The 13,363-nt window shown below is 42.3% G+C and overlaps 1 long non-coding RNA gene across 1 annotated transcript in view; it reads left to right on the plus strand.

Annotated features, from left to right (window-relative positions):
- Positions 1 to 13,363, plus strand: part of LOC138746323 (uncharacterized) — a 109,865-nt gene that overhangs the window by 96,085 nt on the left and 417 nt on the right. Inside the window, exon 4 of the long non-coding RNA XR_011346866.1 lies at positions 13,075 to 13,162. This is a non-coding gene — a long non-coding RNA (uncharacterized lncRNA). The remainder of the gene's footprint in view (positions 1 to 13,074; positions 13,163 to 13,363) is intronic.

Raw genomic sequence — 13,363 nt, forward strand, 5'->3', positions numbered from 1 at the left:
CAGAAAGGGATCAGGTGTATCGAGGATTGTTACAAAAGGGGGCAGCTTATGTCATTTAAGCTGTTGAGAAACAAATACGATTTGTCTAACAGAACATTCTTCTGCTATCTGCAAATAAGATCTTTCTTAAGGGACCATCTATGACCCTAGCTGAATGCAGTGACATGGAAATTCTAATTCGAAAAGAGAATGTGTGTAAATTTATTTCTTAGATATATTACATATATCTGACACACTTTAATACCACATGGAGCTTCTTCCAGCACCAAACACAGTGCTCCCTCTGGAATGATGGGAGTCGGACTTGGGTACAACAATCAATGAAGTGTGGTGGCAAATCATGTGTCTGGACAGTGTGACTAGGGTTATTATCACCATGTATCTTTTTTCTTTGGCTTGACTTCGCGGACGAAGATTTATGGAGGGGGTAAAAAGTCCACGTCAGCTGCAGGCTCGTTTGTGGCTGACAAGTCCGATGTGGGACAGGCAGACACGATTGCAGCGGTTGCAGGGGAAAATTGGTTGGTTGGGGTTGGGTGTTGGGTTTTTCCTCCTTTGCCTTTTGTCAGTGAGGTAGGCTCTGCGGTCTTCTTCAAAGGAGGTTGCTGCCCGCCAAACTGTGAGGCGCCAAGATGCACGGTTTGAGGCGTTATCAGCCCACTGGCGGTGGTCAATGTGGCAGGCACCAAGAGATTTCTTTAGGCAGTCCTTGTACCTTTTCTTTGGTGCACCTCTGTCACGGTGGCCAGTGGAGAGCTCGCCATATAACACGATCTTGGGAAGGCGATGGTCCTCCATTCTGGAGACGTGACCCATCCAGCGCAGCTGGATCTTCAGCAGCGTGGACTCGATGCTGTCGACCTCTGCCATCTCGAGTACTTCGACGTTAGGGATGTAAGCGCTCCAATGGATGTTGAGGATGGAGTGGAGACAACGCTGGTGGAAGCGTTCTAGGAGCCGTAGGTGGTGCCGGTAGAGGACCCATGATTCGGAGCCGAACAGGAGGTTAGTGTAATACAACTTCTTGCACCAGCTGTACCTCACACCACAAAAATTACATAAATCAAAGCCTGAAATTTCAGAAATGTGCTTTAGGTGTGGTGTGGAGATTGGAACTTTTGTCCACACCACCTGGTTACTTACAAAGGTGAGACCCTTCTGGGATGTCCTGGAGGACATTCTGAAAAAAATTACAAAAGTGGATTTTCCACAGGATCTGGAGTTGTACCTTCTGGGAGTTATTAGGGATGCGAGTTTTAGATTGACCAAAGATCAAATTCCATTTGTGAATGTCACCTTGTCAGTTGTCAGGAAATGTATAGCAGTTTCGTGAAAGTCTGACTCCCAACTAAAATCCACACGATGGAATAAGGAAATGCAGAGTTTCATTCCCCTGGAGAAAATCACATATAATCTAAGGAAGAAACATGACATTCAATCGAGTGTGGCAGTCTTATTTGAAATATATTGGCACACAGATTGGTTAGCTCCCCTCCCCTTCAAAATAGGGACAAGATAGCAAACTGTCTTAGCAGAGAAATGAAAGTGACCAAGAAAATGGGACATGGTGCAGGTGACGTGCTTTTTCAGTTTAGTTTTGTTTTTTCCTTTTAATCTTTTTTTTAAGCCTTTGTTAATTAGCCATCCTGGTTGTTGTTTTCCTAGGCTTCTGTAGGGATCTATGGCCCCATATTGCATGAGTGTTGAAAGATTACACTGTTTTAATTTTGTGAGTCAAAATAATTTTTTTTTTAAATAGCTAAACTTAGCTACTTAACCCCAAGCTATTCACAAATAAACTTATGTATGTGGAATACCCCAAGCCACTGCAGCTCAGGCAACTATTCTCAAAAGGCAGTTCAAAGTTCAGTCTCAAACATTCACTGTTGGTATGCAGGCTTGAAATTGTTGCAAAGAAGTTCATGAAGTAGATGGGAGAGACTGGGCTGACAGATTGTTTATAAACTCACAAAATCCTTGTCGAGATGCTTCCGGAGAAATGTCCTTTTCAAACGAGTGCCAATCAAAACTCCCTTCTCTTTTGTAGGGATTCTCACAGAGCTTCCAGAACCCTTTTTAAAAAAAAATTGTTTATGAGTATATATAAAATACATAATAAACAAAACAAACCAACCTGTCCCCCAAAATAAACTATATGCCCCCACCCCCCTCCCCCAAACCCCCCAAAAAACTCCCTCTACTGAGGGAGGAAAAAAACATAGATCATTGCTGCGGAATGTGCCAAATCTTTATTTTTTTAAAAAAGCACAGAATACCAAAAAATAATAACTATTATACTTCCAAGCCTCCAGAACTCTTTTGTGGGTCAGCCGAATTGCAGTATTTCTTCTGCTTCCAGAACCCTTTTGTGGGTCAGCCATTCAAAGTGACCTTCCCTTTTGGTCATGGAGTGGTATGCTCATTCCTTTATTACACGGAGAAATCAGACAGGTTGTCTATTACCACACAAGGCCCTTCAAAGATGACTCTCCAAATGCTGTCTCCTTCAAATAACCCCTACACATTTCCCTATAACACAGAGAAATCAGACAAATTGTCTATAAGCACATGAAGCCACCTCCACATAATATTCCTTCCATGAGCTGTTGCTCCTGTGCTGTCTCCTTAAAAATGAGCCCTGTGCAAACAGTGCACTGTGTCTTCAACACGCTGGTCACTTGGTTTCCACATCTATGCCTCCAGGCTCTCCCTCTCCAGAAGTATCCAATTTGAGTACATGCTGCCCTAGTCTGTCAGCTCACAGTCACTCTCCCAAACATGCAGCTTGATTTCTTCTCTTAAAGTGACAGTTGTGCTCAAATGAAAATAAGTGAAATGTAAAGTTTCTGTTATATTCACATATTGAATGCCAAATAAATGAGGCTACTGTTCACGCTCTATATGTTCACCTCGGCAGAGAGGTAAGGAATGGCAGGTCATTGCGAGGGTGCAGAGGGAGCACTGTGTTTGGTGCTGGAAGAGGCTCCATGTGGTATTAAAGTGCATTAAAAGTGAAAAGTAAGATTCTGATCTGTTTGAAATTAAACTGCTTTATTTTGAAATGTTTATGCAGGTGGATCGAGGAATTGAGAGACATTTTTCTGTAAATACTGTAAATACACTAAAAGATCTTAATATTCCCTGATGAAATGGGGGGGGAAGGGGAGTTTATATTCCATCAAATCTATCACTCTCCATTAATTTATTTCTCTTTGTCTTTTTTTTAACTTTCTTTTATTCATTCTCCATTTCCTGCCTAGATTAATCACACTGTCTCCATGTCCTTTTGCTCTCCCTTTTCTTTATGGACAGGGAGCATGTCACAGCAGAATAAACATAGAACACAAACTAGGAGTGGAAATAGTAAATTATTATATTCCTATTTTCTTACTTAGAGGTGAATACAATTCAGCCCTTCGAGTCCTTTCTTGCTGGCTGTCAGAGCATTCCTTTCAATCCCTGTCCTCACATATTCCCAATCACCTACTCTCTTTCATGTGCCATCAGCACCACACAGCAGCTAATTAACAGAGGAAGAATTTGCAGTACCCGGGGGGTGGGGGGTGGGGGGGTGCCAATGCAGTTACTGGAAGAACACAGACTGGAATATCAGAGGTCAGGATTGAACCCAGGTTGCCGAAACTGTGATGCACTATTGTACCCAAACATTAGATAAGATTTTTTGCATTGAATGGTGATAGATATCAGTAAGCAACTCTAACTTGACACAAACAAATGGGTTTCCAATAATATCATTAAATAGTATTAGAGTGAAAATATTAAAGTTGTGAAAGATTTTTGAAAAACCCTTACCTCACTAATTGAGTCAATAAATTTCACATCACCTGCTGATATTTGTAAAGAAATCCTCATAAAGTTTTCCCAAAGTAATTTGGACAAAAGCTGAATCCAGATCAGGAATCAAAAACCCGAGTAGGATGATATTCCTTTCTCCATTTCCCTGTTTGTTTATTTCTTTTTGTTTTATAATGAAAATGTTGGAAGGAAATTGAAAAGCCACCCAGAGGCATCTGTTGTAAATGATGTGATTAGAGGCACTTCAAATCCTGGGATATACATTGTGAAGATGTCAGCCTTTCAGACAAACAGATTCACCGATTTGGGATGGACACCCTATTGAGTTCAGCCTGCCAAGAAGAAAATCTGTTAGAGGGTGGAGAAGCACAGATGCAATTAATGTCACACTGCCTAATTCAATGGGCGTAACAAGTTCCATAAACTCTCCCAGACATACTTTACAATTAATTACATCATTCAACTTATAACGAATCTTTCCATGTTAACGAAAAGTGCAAATCTGAATTGTTTGCAAACTCTTTTCATTATCTTTTAATTCCTGAGTCCAGTTTTGTTTGCCCTTAATAAAATAGTGCAATTAACTGAAATTAAATTAACCATTGCTTGTGTTAGCAAAAACTTACACTTGAGTTCTCATGAAACAAGGACAGAGAATTACTTCAGTGATTAAAAGTTGAAAGGTTTTTGTTGCAGTTAGCGCAACACTATTACAGCGGCCTGCTTTCGAATCAGGTTCTGTTTGTAAGGAGTTTGTACATTCTTCCAGTGTCTACCTGCGTGGGTTTCTTCCAGGTGCTCTGGTTTCCTTCCACCCTTCAAAACGTATGGTGGCTGTAGATTAATTGGGATATTCAGATGGCGTGGGCTCGTGGGTCAGAAGTTGCCGTGCCGTATGTCTAAATTTAAAATTTGAATTTAGATAAGATGGGCCTGATATGTGGAAACTCCCTCCTTTTCTGGCTTACACTGAGGGGCCTCTGTATGCTGTGTGCTCCTCTGCTTGAAATTGAGAGGAAATCCTCTTTCCAAAGGGGCCTAACAAACGAATTCAAGCGCAAAGATCCAAACAAGTGACAATCTCCAGTGATTTATCAGAAAGAAGTGAACAAGCTTGCCAGAAAGGAAGACTTACATTTCTAGTAAGTCTTTTATGATTTCAGGATACCCTAAAGGACCAAATAAAAATTATTAAAATGTCATCATTGATATGCTGTGGGAAACAAAACAGCAAGGATCTCGTAGCACCAATTAAATCACTAACTGGATAATCAGATTTAGATACATAGTACTTGGGAATAACGGAGAACTCTCTTAGTCAACATTCTGCGATACATTTACCTCAATCCTACCCTGAGAAAGTAGAATTGAGCCGTGGTCTGACATCTTACAGAAGAGATCCAGCGATGAGGCATTCCATCAGTATTGTACGGATGTGTGAAATTGGATTATGTGGTCAAGATCCTGAGGAGGACTTCAATCCTCTGAGTCAGAGGCTAGAATACCGCCAACAGAGCCGCAGTTGGCACCAGATGAAGGAGAACATGAGGTAATGTGATGGGTGCCTCAGTTTGAGAGGAAGTTGGTTTTTTTGAGAATTTAAAAGATGTTTTTATGAATTCTGTTAGATTAATCCAGTTAGCATAATAAATTGAAACACAATCCTGTATTAGTTTGATACTTAATTATGTAGAACTGCAGCATCAAGGGTTTTATCAGATGAGTGTTACAGTGGTTGGGAACGAGGAGGAATCTGGCATTACAAGGCAGTTGGACTGAAGAACTACCTTTTGGACGTTGGGTTCCATGAAAAGAGGAGAAAGGATTTATTTGAAAGCAATGGAAGTAAACATGTGGAAGAACAAGCACCTGCAGTTTGTGATTCATTTTATGCTCTCCAGGTCAAAATCTAACTTAAGATAACAAAACCTAAACTTCCTAATAGGGCATCCAAAGAGATAAGAGGGAGGATGCTCAACAGAAAGATATTGGTAGAACACACATGATGCGTATGCAGTACTATCTTCCCATTCCCAGATCTTATAGTGGTGGGATCACATTGCAGGAAATTGTGGAGGATTATATCATTGGATATGGAGGCAGGTGCAGTGGTAGGTGAGGACAAGGGGAATCCTGTCCTTGTTGCATATGGTGGTGAAGGGGGTCAGGGCAGATGCGACTGAATTGGAGGATATGCGTGTGAGGGCCAAGTTGATGTATTTTTTAAAAAGAGGACATCTCGGATGATCTCCTGTGAGAAGATTATGATGGAGATAGAGGAATTGAGAGAAAGGAATAGAATCCTTACAGGGGACAAGGTGTGCAGAGGTGTAGATGATTTAACTGTGGTAGTTGGTGCACTTGTCGAAAATGTCTGTGGAGAATTTGTCTCACGAGATGGAGACAGAGAGGTCGAGAAAGAGGAGTGTTTCTGGAGATGGACCAAGTGAATTTGAGGATGGAGTGAAAGTTGGCACCAAAGTGAATGAAGTTGACAGGCTCAACTTGGGTGGGTGAGGCAGCACCAAGCAGTAGGCAGTGTAATGGAGGAAGAGTTGTGGGGCCTTGCCTGTGTAGAATTGTCACGTGGATTGCTCCACAAAGCCAACAAAAAGGCAGGCATTGCTGGGGCCCATGTGGGTACCCACAGCTACCTCTTTGACTTAGAGATAGGGAACCTTGTCACTTTTATTTTGGTGTGAAACACGAAAGTCTGCAGGTGCTGTGATTGCAGTAAAAACACAAAAATACTGGAGGAGCTCAGCGGGTCTTGCAGAATCCAAAGGAGATAAAGCTAAATAACTGATGGAATACCTTGAAGAAGAGCTCAGCCCCAAAACCTTAGTTATATATCTTTGTCTCCTTTATTCTGGTGTCCATGTTAACCAAATAGCCAATGTAAAGGACAATGTGATCCGAAGAGTACCTTTCACTGCAAGATACCAATATCAGTAAGTATGTTGCTTCTGGTATAATTTTACTTATACATTTTGTTTCTGCATCAGTTGCTTCGATATAACCTACAACCCATGGCACTGGATGCAGGATAAATTCAGATGGACAGCATGGTTAGAGTGAACTATTACAAGACCAGCAATTCAGTGCTGGAATCGCCTTCTACCATGTTGTAAATAATTTTTTTGAATTTGGTAGTGGAAAGTGAAAGTGAATCATAGGTCAGAATTAACTAAACCAGAGTATGGATGCAATTACATTTTAGGTTTAGTTATTTTTTTTCTTCATTTTAAAATACATTTACAGTAGTTTGTGAAACAGAGAAAGAAAAAATAATTTCATACATACAGGTAGAGCATTCCACAGTACAAGCTAAACATCTGGCACATGAGCATGCTACAACACATTGCTATTACAGTAAAACCCCTACAAGGTTTTGTAGATGTCGCATAATTGAGTTTTCCGGTTGCTTGAGACTGCATGAATGGTGAGGAGCACCAATTTTAAGCTTCCATTTTTTGTTACCCATTTATTTTCTGCAATCTTTTGTGCTTGAATTCTGGATAACAGGGATTTTATTGTATTTGGAATACCTTATGAGTAAAATTTGGACAGGCTAGGCTGATAGCCACTGAAATTTCAAAGAACAACAGGTGGCATTTGAGATCCTGAGGGTCTTGGCATACTGGATGTGGAGGGGATGCTTCATTCAATTGTGGATCAATGAAGAAGGGGGAATTATTGTTTAAAAATATGTGTTTGCCTCTCTAAGAAAGAGATGCCATGTAATGTTTTCTTACAGAGGTGTCATGGATCTTTGGAACGCTTCAAAATGGAGGTGAAGTTGAATCTTTCAATAATACTTTTAAGGCAGTGGTAGATAGATTCTTGATAAGCAAGGAGGTAAAGGTTACCATACAATTATAATTGAAGAAGAATTCAGCAGCTTCGGCACCATCTGAAGAGGAAAATGCACAGTTAACATTTCAAGTTGAGAATCTTCATCTGGACATGAGGAGGTAGTCAGTATAAAGATACGAGAAAGGGGCAGGACAGGTGCTTGCAAGCGATAAGATGAGGAAGGGTTGGTTGACAGGAGAGGATGGAGACAGTGACAGAGGCTGGGAGGTGAACAGTAGAGGTAAGATGGGCTGTGGGTAATAGAATCTGAAAAGAAGCAAGATGAGAGGGACCAAATAAAGGAGGAATCGTGGGCAGGTGGAAATGGTAGGAGGAGGGAATAGGGAATGCAACGTGCTTGTTGAACAGATAGGTGGGGGTGGGAGAGAAACTAGGAAACAGATAGGCAGAGGGGTTGGGAGGAAGGGTGTGTGTGAGAGATAGATCAGAAGGCAAGGGAAGGGAAGGGGTGGGGGGTGGCTGCTCCTCAATGACAACATTTAAACTAAAGCATCACAATTGACAGACTCATGTAATTCCAACATGATGAGTTTACATAGACAGTTTTCCCGGTAAATGTTACAGGAAAAAATATAGTAGAGAAAATCTGTAAAATTAAAAGATTTGTAATGGTTTAGAGATTTTGATATAGTGGTCTTTTAACAAGATTCAATCTGACAATAATGTAGTTGGCAGATGTTGAAGAAGGTGGATTAATTCCCATCTGGTACGAATGTAGTTATTTATTGTTAGTGGTACGGAAATAGTGTGAAAAGCTTTGCGTGTTATCCAGACAAGTAAATCCATACATTAGTGCAGGTGGAAGCGCAATAATCAAACAAAATAATCAAACCCTAACCCTAATGTGCAGTTACACAAGTCTAAGGATGAAGTGGGTGGTGTCAAGAAAAGTGCAGTCATCCTTGCAGGGGGGGGGGGTCATCTTGTTTTTTAATCGATGCCAAGAAAAGGCAAAATCAGCGAAAGAATGTGGACGCGAACAAACAAGTGGTGGGACTGTTCCAGAGAGTGGCAAGTAGGGAGGTGATTTTCTCTGGGGCCATGTTCGTTCAATGCAGAATCCCGCCGACCTCTTGTCATGTGGGTCGTGCGTATCTGGGATTGAAGGTGAATGAGTGATGTCTGAGGTTGATCCCATTCCAAACTAGTAGGGAGAGCTGTCAGAAATGCACGGCCAGGGAGCAATGCTTGGCTGGGGAGAGGAATGTAGAATTTGATCTAGAGAGAGGGGGCGGGGGGGGGGGGGGGAGAGAGGTGGAGGGAGGGGGGTGGAGCGAAAGAGGGAAGGGGAGAGAGCAGAGGCGGAGAGGGCTTGTCCTTCAATATCCTAGAGAGCACACGAGCTGCTTTGGAGACAGCATCACTCCCCCCCACCACCCACCATCTCCAAATTGCGGGATTCTACATTGGGAACACGAATCCTTTCATTATATATATTTAAAAAAAGACTGGAGAAATCAATGGCAAAAGATTTAACTAAAATGAAGGGGGATCGGAGACTTGAAGGTGGAGGAGACCCAGGAGATTGCAAAACGCTGGAATGTTGCAAAAACTAAAACCTCTCCAAGTCAGGAAGCCCCCCCAGATCAAGGGTCTCCGCAGATCCTGCCTGGCCCCCCTCAGCAACTGAATAAAGCGTTCTTTCCAACAAGATGGAAAAGTGCCTATTTTAAATTGTAAATTAATCCTGCTGCTTGGAAACAAGAACAATTGCGTTGCGGATGGGAAGCAAAGACTCCTTCGCGGCTCTCCCCTTCAACCTCTTGGACAATCCAGAAACTCCAGGCTTCAGCTCGTCTCCCGCAGTCAAGTCAGTCGGGGTGGTTGTTGCTCCCTCCCAACTTTTAGCAAGAGAAGTTCCAGTCAATACATACTTTGTTTAAAAAAAAACTTGATCTGCTTCCAGAGTGTGTTCCATACCTTTGTATGGCACTCCTTATTAAATGGACCTGGAAGAGAAACAGTATTTCAAACGGACTAAATAAACGCGAAAGTCTGTAAACGATTTCTTGCCCAGTTAGTTGCTCCAGTCTGAGGTCTGGTGACCCCAGCTGCCGATATTAGCAGGGGATGTGTTCACCGACCCAGCTGCTGAGCGCTGAGCCAGGAAGCCCCACCTGTCTGGGTTTAATTTCTCATAGCTGGCCCTTGCAGGCAGGGCACCGAGGCAAACATTATTATTTTTTGGGTCTCACTTTCTCTGGATCTATCGGGGGGTGGGGGGGGGGGTGGAAAGTATTTGTGAGCCCCCATCCGACTGGAGCGGGAGCTCACAGCATTTTCAAGGAAAGATCTTTTTAATGTCCAAGCAGAACATGCTCCCTCAAGACTCCTCGAAGAATTTGGCTCGGTGACAGTAGCGAATTTGACAGGCTGTGTGGAATAAGCTATGTAACTTGGCGTCAATCGGCCTCCGAAGACTGTTCACAAAAACAAGTGGGGGTTCTTTAATGTGTGTGAAACATGAAATAAGATTCCCTTCCTTTCCCCTTAAACGCATTTGCACTCCTCCCTCATTATGAATTAATCGAGGTAGTTGTGGGCACTTCTTTCATTTGTGTTTGCTCTGGTATAAACTTGTCCTGAACATTCTTCAAACCACTTGAATTTGTTCCACTCCAAGCGGGTACCATCTGCAGCAGGAGAGCGACCGCGAATAAACAGTTCTTTGGGAAATGTGCTCGGAATGTCACGACATCCAACTATTGGAACAAGTTTTAAAAAGCGAAGCAAGCCTTTCCATGCTCCAGTGCTTCCCTCTGAATGCTGAGGCAACCTCCCAACAACTTTTAACCAATTACACAAACAGTGTTTCATGACTCTCGATGGGAACAATGTTCGTGGCGTCTCAGGTCCTTCTCGACACACCTTAAGCTCAAAGCACTTGAGTGCACTAATACCGGTTAAAGAAGTTCTCACTGGCCCTGTGAATTGGCCTGTGAATTCACAACAATACGTGGTTTTTTTAAAAAGTCCAAAAATAGACTTTATTAACAATGCTAATTGGGATTGTACTCGCTGGAGTTTAGAAGATTGAGAGGGGATCTCATAGAGACCTATAAAATTCTGGCAGGACTGGACAGAATGGATGCGGAAGGGATGCTTCCAATGGTGGGGGAGTCCAGAACCCGGGGCCATGGTTCGAGGATAATAGGCAAACCATTTAGGACCGAGATGAGGAGGAATTTCTTGACCCAGAGGGTGGTGAATCTGTGGAATTCATTGCCACAGAGGGCAGTAGAGGCAGGTTCATTAAATATATTTAAGAGGGAATTAGATCTATTTCTTCAGTATAAGGGTATTAAAGGTTATGGAGAGAAGGCGGGGACGGGGTCCTGAACTTTAAGATCAGCCATGATCTCGTTGAATGGCGGAGCAGGCTCGAAGGGTCGAATGACCTACTCCTGCTCCTATCTTCTATGTTTCTAATAAACTATTTACAAAAAGAAAACTGTCTCTCCGCACCTTTCATACATTTTCATCACTGTACGTTGTTACTTAGATTTTTTTAAACTTAGCATCATTGCCACCACCGTGGCACCTTGTGGCTCGCAAGATATCGGGGCAGAATTAGGGCCATTGGCCCCCTCTGCCATTCCAATCATGACCTCATCCATCCACACACTCTCCGGCTTTATCTCCGTAATCCTTGATCCCTTGACTAATCAATCTCAGCCTTAAGTACACCCAGCAACTTCGCTTCCTCAGCCGCCCGTGGCCACAAGTTCCACAGACTCACGACCCTCTGATGGAAGAAATTTTTCCACATCTCTATTTTAACTTGATGCCCTTTTATCCTGAACTTATGCCCTCTTGTCCTAAAATAACCCTACCGTAGGAAACATCCTTGCCACATCTTCTCTATCCAGGTCTTTCAGCCTTCAATATGCCCCCCTTCATCCTTCTGTCCTCCCCCTCTGTCTCATCCCCTCAATGCCTGGTAACAGAAGGGCTCTAGACAATACACAAAGTGGAGGAACTCTGCAGGCCAGGCATCATCCATAGAGAGAAATAGACAGTGGCCATTGCAGGCTCTCACAGTCCTAACACCATCTATTCAGGGAAACTTTGGGAAACCAACTTTCAAGTGAGCCTACCAAGCATGATGAAAAAGTGACCTATTACCCCAGGATCTCTGAAGAAATAACAAACAAATTAGCCCAATTTTGTGAAAGTCAATAATTATGTCCAATTTTAAATCGTCGTGGCACTACACATTGTAAACATAGCCTCAGATTTGGTGAAGTTGGTCGAGAGGATTCTGAGGGACTGGATCAACTAGTATTTGGAAAGGAAAGGTCTGATTATGGATAGTCAGCATGGCTTTATCTGTGAGAAATTGTGTCTCAGAAGCTTTGAGATTTTTGAAGAGAAAAAAACTGGAGAATTGAAAACATCTTCTATATTTGACAAGGTCCCACATGGTAAACTGCTCTGAGAGGTCCAAATCTGGGATGAACTAGTTCATTGGATATAGAATCCATTTGATGGTAGGAGACAGAAGATGGTACTGAAGGGTTGTGATTTAGATTGGAAGCCTGTGTCCAGTGGTGGGCTGCAGGGATCAGTAGGCGATTCAGCATGAACAAGTTGGGCTGAGGGCCTGCTTACAATCTACCATTTTAAGTAATTACTTACTGATCACAGAGCACCTATGGTGTAGGTGTTACTTAAGGAGGTATGTGGGTGAAAAGAAAACCACTGTTTTGATCGTACCTCTGACTCGATATGTGCACGGTTTCAGAACTCCAAAGGAAATGGGCCAATGACAATTTTTCTCAAGCAAAAGATTTCAGTCACAATTGGGTCTAAAGCAGTCATTCTCAACCTTCCCTTCCCACTCGCATGCCACTTTAAGCAATCCCTTACTAATCACAGAGCACCTGTGGCACAGGGATTACTTAAGGTGGTATGTAAGTGGAAAGAAAAAGTTTGAAAACCACTGGACTAGGCTAAGTGAAGTTTTGAAGCACAATTTCTTAACTATTGATACAAAAGTACATTGTGCATGCATGGAACTCCTCAGGTCAATAGAATGCTGTGTACAGTGGACAGATGAATATCTGTGGGGTACTGAGCTCCATAAATCCACTGGATAGATTTTGAGAAGTCTATTGGTGGTGATAAAGTTATTGGTTGCAGAGACATTAATGAAGAAAACAAGTTATTTTCAATTTGAAGCAGAGGTCCTTTGTTCAACACACAACGTACTTAGTGAGGGTAATGAAGCAAATAGTTTTACCAAATTGATTTTGACTTTAATGAGAGACCAGCTGGTAGGGGATTGCCCATTTCCCTTTCGGAGACCTATGGCCAGGAATGAGTAGTTCCTGTAGACACCAGATGCTAATATGGAATTTTTGTTCATTTTCCACACTGCAGATAAACATTTGGCAACTGTGTAAGGAGGAGACACCAATGCTGAGTCCCTTGTTGAGACTATTGGAGATGGAGCCCCTGGGATGTGAAGGTCAGTACTCAGCCTACAAGGCTGTTAACCAAAGACTGCCCATTATCACTTCTGATGTGGTATTGTTAGAAACTGCTAACTTTCCCTTATGAAACCAAGCAGATGAGGTTAGTATTTAACGATTTCAATGAAAACATGTTTTACTTAGTGGCTGTCAGCCAAAAATGCACTGAAAATGATATTGAAACTAGGGAATGTTAA

This window comes from Narcine bancroftii, chromosome 11, assembly GCF_036971445.1.
Source record: "Narcine bancroftii isolate sNarBan1 chromosome 11, sNarBan1.hap1, whole genome shotgun sequence".
NCBI classification, from domain to species: domain Eukaryota; kingdom Metazoa; phylum Chordata; class Chondrichthyes; order Torpediniformes; family Narcinidae; genus Narcine; species Narcine bancroftii.